We start from the raw sequence: 7,302 nt of genomic DNA on the forward strand, positions 1-7,302 counted from the left end.
CCTTTCCAAACCTTCCCTTCCCAAACCTTCCCTTCCCTTCCAAGCTTCCCTTCCCAAACCTTCCCAAACCTTCCCTTCCCTTTGGCATTCCAGATGTACTTATTTGATTATGTGGTTCCTAGGGGAATGACAGTATTATGGCTCATTTTTTAGAGCTGGTTCAATTTCTGTCTTAAGAAACTTCTTATGAGTGTATTTAATATTCAGACTTTTGATTTTCAATTTTTTTCAGTTCATTAATTTGAACAGTAATTTCATCCTTTTTGACACTGAACTGCAATCATAGAGTGTCTGGGTAAAATACTTTACTGACAAATCCAATAAAGTAATTTTCCTTAGACTAGCTATCATATTTAAATTATATACATTACCATAACCTAAGAGGCACCTGCTGAGACAGAAGCTATAAATTGATATATACATTTTTTTTTTCTTAAATTTTCCAAACAAGCTATGGGTTTGACGTTTAAGTCATCATCCCAGACAAACGGATATCATTATTTGGGATTTAGGAATTTTTTAAAAGTTCACTTAATTGTTTTTTCTAAAAGCTATATCGATCTACTTCTAAGGCTTTGAGTCTTCCTATCCTTGCTTCATGTCCTATCACATCTGTGGGAATGTTTATGTTGTTATCATTTGCTACACTGAGTTATGTGGGCTGAAAACCACAAATTAATATATATGGAAAAATAAAAATTGGTATTTCATTTACAATAGTACAATGACAGATGGGGAGTTGTTCCCTAGCTATCCTACAACACAGGGCTGGTGAGCCCCTTTAGAGTGTAGACTGAGATATGCTGAAGTCAAAGCCAAGGCTCTGCTGGGCTGGTGCAACACCGGGTTGCCCCTTTGATCTTGGCAGGAAACCTATTCCCCATCTGTGATCCAGGACTGGAAACATTATTGTTCCACAGGTTTACTGCGAGGACAACTTTGTGCATTATGGAGACACATTTAGAGAATATTTGGATCCAGAAAGATGGTAGATTAGTATCTGATGCTTTCAGAAGACTCTAAATATAATTTTAGCACTTGACACCAAAAACGTCATCATGTTCCAAAGTAACAACCAACAGTAAGAGCAGCAGTACTGGATTGGACCCATTGGTACTGGTCTCTGACTATGAAATATTTTGTGAAGAGCTGTAAGAGACCAGCATCCATCTTTGTTCTTACTGCTTTTAATGAACTTCTCTCTATAACCTAGTTGTGGTGGGTTGACCTCAACTGACTGCCAGATAACTACCTAGCCACACTCTCTCTCCCTCTCTTCAGCAAGCAAGGAGAGAAAAAGGTGGAAAAGCTTGTGGGTGAAGACAAGGACAGGGAGATCACTCACCAATTACCATCATGGGCAAAACGGAACTGACACGGAGAGATTGATTTAATTTGTTGCTAATTAAACAGTGTAGGAATGAGAGAAATAAAAACAGTAGTAAGAATTGTAATGAAAAGGAAAGAAAGGATCAAAACCCAAGACAGACATCTTATGTCCAGTACACTTGCACACCACCTACTGACCAGCACCGGCCTGTCCCTGAGCAGCGACTGGTGACTCCCAGACAATTCCCTCCAGTTTATATACTGGTCATGACATGCTGTGCTATGGAATATGCCTTTGGCCCACTGGAAGAGCATGGGACACAAAAAAAGTCCTCGATTTAGGGTAAGAACTACTTAGCAACAACTAAAACATGAATGTGTTATCAGCATTATTCTCTTACTAAATCCAAACCACAGCTCTGTAGCAGCTACTAGGAAGAAAATGAACTCTATCCCAGCTGAAACTAGGACATCACTAACTACCAAGTTTTTTACCTTCTCTCCACTTTCCCCAGGTAGTGCAGGGGGATGGGAACTAGGGATTGCAATTGATTCCTAATGCTTTGTCTCTCGTTTTTTCTTCCTCCCCATCATCTTCCTCTCCTGCAGCATGGGGTTCCTCCCATAGGAGACAGTCCTTTGTGGACTTCTGCAATGGGATTTCTTCCAATGGATTGCAGTTCTTCAAAAACTGCTTCAGCTTGGGTCCTTTCCACAAGATACAGTCTTTTAAGAATGGATTATTCCAGTGTAGGTTACTCTCCATGGGCCACAGGTCCCACCAGGAGTCTGCTACTGTGTGGACTCTTCACAGGCTTCAGCTTTCTTTAAGGCACATCCACCTACTTCTGGTGTGGGGATCCTCCACAGGCTGCAGATGGATCTCTGCTCCCCTGTGGACCTCGATGGGCTGCAGGGGCACAGCTGCTTCACCATGGTCTGCACCACGGGCTTCAGGGGAATCTCTGCTCTGGCACCTGGAGCATCTTCTGCCTCCTCCTTCCTCACTGATCTGGGTCTCTGTAGGGTTGTTTCTCTCACATGTTCCCACTCCTCTCTCCAGCTGCTGTGAAGCGTTTTTCACTCTTTCTTGAATATGTTATCACAGAGACTCTACTAATGTCACTGGTTGGTTCAAAATTTGGGCAGTGACAGATCCATCTCGTAGCTGGTTGGATCTGGCTTTGTCTGACATGGCAGCAGCTTCTGGTCACTTCCAAGAGAAGCCACCTTTGCAGTCTCCCTGCTACCAAAACCTTGCCCTGCAAACTCTATATAACAGCTGATATTATTTTTTTCTTTATGATTAAGGAAGGACAAGGCTTTTGTGCTTTGTTTCTCAATATTACCATTATTTGGTGAGCCAGGCTTGGAAAACATTCAATAATACCAATTATGAACTATCAAATAATCCTATTTTTGGAAACCCTTTCATGTCAGAAACCCCAGGTTTTCAGACCCTTCCTGGGAGAGCAAAGTGTAAGAACCATACCTTAGCAGAATTATTTGAACTTCACAGGGCTTGGATCGTAGGGTTTGAAAGATGTTTGGTTTGTAGGGATTGGAACAGAATCAGCTTATATCAGAGCAAAGGGAATGAATCTTCAGAGGGATTCATCACATCAAGGCTCTCCTTATCACCAGAGTCAGGAGGCTTTATCTGTGCCCAGCAAAGCACTGAAACCCAAGAAGTCGAGAAGTCGAAGCTACCTGCGACACAGAAATCACTCCATCTGGCATTTAAACGTAGACATCATCTGGTCTGTGCTGGCTTTGAAAGAGCCATCATCATTTCTCCAGGTCACTGAGCTGTTGCAGCTTTGGGATGGTCTGGAGACTGATCAGCTCTTTTTTTTCTGAGCCATTCCAATCACTTTAGAGACAGCCTTAGAGTCTGGAGTCATTATGTGAAGCGGGGAAGTGAACAGGAGATTTCTCATCATAAATCGAAAATGTGTGAAGGCCCCCTCTTCTCATCAAAAAGAGAAGCTTCTTATTTTGAGAGAAAGGGATTTTATGGGGAAAAAAAATGATTCAGCAAAAATACTTTGGTTTAAGACACCATCGTATAAAGAGGAAATTTTTCTTAGTATGTTTTCTTTCAGTGCTTGGCACAGCCCCAGGGAACAACAGGATCTCTGTAGCGTCTGGTTATTGTCAGAGCTGTTGTTTGAGCCGTTGTTCTTTACTACTGTTTGTTATAACCTTCTTACACCTTCCCACATCCCTGACAAATAAACACACTTTTTTTCTTGGTATCCATAAATTTCAGGTTTTCCAATGAAAGTGAGAATTTTGAGTCGCCAACAAGTTACTGAGGGGTAAAAGCTGTGCATCAAGATAGGGCTAGAGCAGATGGGGTAAGCACAGATAACAGTTTGAAACAGGAGAAAAGGGGAATGAGACTTCTTTCTCCCCAACCTGCTTCATCCATCCCTTTTCCCACCCTATGCTCTCTCTCTTGTCTGGCTTCCAGATACAAGAGATGGGATAAAACACTAATTTGACAGAAAAAGGGAATGGTATTTCAAGCTGAATCAGCTAATGAAGGCATCCAGCTCTCCATCTCTGCATCCACTCCTGGAGGAGTGAACTATGTGTTTAAAAGGAGGGGGAGATATTTCTACCAGACATGGAGAATAAATGGATGGGATATTCCCAAATCTAGTTACCAAGTTAAGGGCTAATTATATTTTCTTCACCTGTATTGATGGTCTTATCTTTTGTAAAAGATCAAACCATAGACAAATGGACAATCTCAGCTACCAAGTTGGCAACTCTACGTCAGCACAGTTTTAAGTCTTTGTTTCCAAAGGCAGTGGTTGAAAATAATTTTATTAATGCATGTTAAATGGATTAAATGACAGAAACTTCCTTTCTCTGAGAAAGAAAAATGTTCAAGTACTATTTCTGTGGAGTAAAGTGTATTTAAACTGAAAAAAAAGCTCTGGACATTTGTAAATGTCTGTCCCTGCATTGTGCAAGGCAAAAATAGAGGTAGAGGTCACTGACAGCATATAAATGCCTGCTGACATTTTAAATGTTCCAAGGGTATATGGAAGTTCTGCTTGGGGCTGGCAGACTTGGCAGGATCTATGGAGGTGGATGCTCCCTGGAGGGCTAAATGGAGGCTATGAAGAGTGTCTTATCACACCAAAATCCCTAAGTTTCTGAAGTGTACATACACCTATTTTAGTAGCTATCATTCCACATGTAGGAAATATTGACATGAAGATTTCAGTTATTAACAAACAAACATTGAAATGAGTGCAAATATTTGATAGTTTATTTTCTGATGCATTTAAATCTACTGAGGGAGACAATAAATCTGGGGGTTTTAGTTGCAGTCTAACACTGTACAACTCTTCCTATGTTGTTATGATTACTTTTATTACATTACACAGTATTTTAGTAGCTGTCTCTCACAAAATTTTCCATGTCTTATATAGATCATTCCCACTATAAAATCCCAATGTATTAGAATAGTTGTAATATCTTCTTCCTTTCCAAGATGTTCTGAGGAGTGGGATGTCATATTTTGCAAACTTTTGTACTCCACATGAAATGCAAGCAAAAATGGGATTTCTGTTAGTCTTTTTAACATACTGGATATCTCTGAGGTGAGTTAGGGGTGAGTCATCTGTTATAATGTTATATATATCTCTTATACACTGTCAGGATCAAAAGTGATTTGTAAACCTCATGCGGAACTAGTAGGACAGATAGGTAGATATAGATAGATAGATAGATAGACAGATAGACAGATAGACAGATAGATAGGTAGATGACAGAAATTATTGTGCCACAGGTGCTTTTTCCATTCATATCTATTGTAATAACTCAGGAAGTTCAGAAAAGATTTTAAAATCCTCTTGGATGGCCTGTTATTTTTAGATATTAGGAGTGTAAACCATTAGAAATGAATTAATTTCAGCATCAAAAGTGCATTTTTTGCTCTCTTTAAATATTTTTTTTTTTTTGTTAAAGAAACACTTCATACAAGCAGTATACTTTTTTCTTATTTTCTCCCTCCATTGGAAACCTAGAAACCAGAAATCTGGTTCAGAAAACTTATTGTTTTCATTGTTTTTCTAAAAAAACACACATACAAAACAAACACAAAGCCAAGCAAACAACACAAAACAAAACAAAATGCAAACACTTTTCAAACAGTTCTTCCAGTTCCCAAATCATGTGCCTGACTTCCTTATGTCATGCTCCCAAGCTTGTAAGCAGCTGTGTTTTCCTTCTCAGATACTGGTCATAGCAATGCTCCGCAGGATTGGTGCTGCACATTTGTGCAGAGAGAAAAAGGAGAGATGCTGAGTATTTGTCAGTGTACAGTAACCATCTTAACAGGCTCTCTGTTATGTATTTGGAAGAAAACTTATGTTGGCTGATGTTTTTAGAGTACACATTTCTCAATTCAGAATGTTTTTTAATGACTAAAAGACAATTTTTGTACTATACTAGAACAACAAGAAACTATAGAAAGTTAGATGCAAAATGCATTTTCAAAGCTCAGAAGGACAATTATAAACCCAGCCAAAACTGCAGCTTATCTAATTTCGGTATCTTTTATTGAACTGCATGACTAGTTCCTATGAATTATGAAATATTGTGCAGCTTTGTATTTCTCTTGCAAAAAATTGGTTATATGTCCTCAGTAAAAATTTGGATTTGGATGGGTTTCATCATCTCAAAATACATATTATTCTTCAATGAATTATACCAAAAGAGAAGAAACAGAGGGGTAAGTTGCATGTAGAAATGGGAGTTCACACTAAGAAATCTTATTTGCAGTTACTCAGAATAGTTTTTTCTTAAGGAATCGATCAAAATGAGAGAGTACTGAGCAGATGTTTCAGAGGCAGTTTATTAAGAAAAAGGGGAAAATTAGAGGAGGTAAGGGATCTTTTATTGTCACCTTGACTTACTATGTATTCAAAGGTCAACTGAAAGTCGCAAAGAAAATCAATTTGTCGCATGCTGCTCTGCATGAGAGTTTTTTCTGTCAATGATCTGGAGAGAAGATGCTACACTGACAATGCCTGACATTCTCACAATAATACACACATTTGACTTTATGCCTCAGAGCTTTTTGGATTTTTGTAACTTTTGTAGATTTTAGAAGTAGTTGTGTAGTAAATGTAGATTTTAATGTAGCTGTATTATATCCCCTACCGTGTCGCATAATAGTTACACATACCCAACCCTGTTACCCCATTTCATATCAAACCCTCTAAATTCCATTAACGTATTTAGTCTTCTTTTCAAGGTAGAATTTTAGAAAAACACCTCTGTTTAAGAACATCTCACCCTAAGCCTGGATGAGGAGATATCACACAGACAACAGTAACCTTCAAGCCCAGAGCTCTGGAGGAGTTCCAAGGACTATGAAGAAGGTGAAGATGGGGAAGAAGGGGTCCCAAAGACCCCAAACCTAGTTCCCAAAGGGGCATGCCGGGGGGCAAAACTAGGCAGATCCAGGGTGTGGATAAATCTGGGATTGGATGGACCTTATTATAAAATCATAGAACCATTGTCTGGGTGTGCGTGCGTCATGTGTATTCCCCTGGGCCTGTGGGCTGATTAAAGGACCTACTGTTTTTATCTTATCTTATACACTAAATTGGCCTGGACTCTTTTTCTCCATAGTGTCTTTAGGCAACAGACTTTTCTGCTCTGTGGTAATGCCCTTCTCCCCTCCCAGCTTCTCCATGTCTGTCTCACTCCAGCAAACCCTCTCTTTCAGGTATCTTTTCATTGTGACAATGAAAAACTAAATCTGCCTTATAGCACTGAAACTTAGGGAGAAGGTGGATCACAGAATTATAGAATGGTTTGGGTTGGAAAAGACATTAAAGATCATCTAGTTCCAATACGCCTGCCACGGACAGGAACAATTTTCATTAGACCGGATTGCTCAGAGCTCCATCCAACCTGGCCTTGGACACTTCCAGGGATGCAGGA

This window comes from Pipra filicauda, unplaced genomic scaffold, assembly GCF_003945595.2.
Source record: "Pipra filicauda isolate LSUMZ 115617 unplaced genomic scaffold, ASM394559v2 scaffold417_size606805_pilon, whole genome shotgun sequence".
NCBI classification, from domain to species: domain Eukaryota; kingdom Metazoa; phylum Chordata; class Aves; order Passeriformes; family Pipridae; genus Pipra; species Pipra filicauda.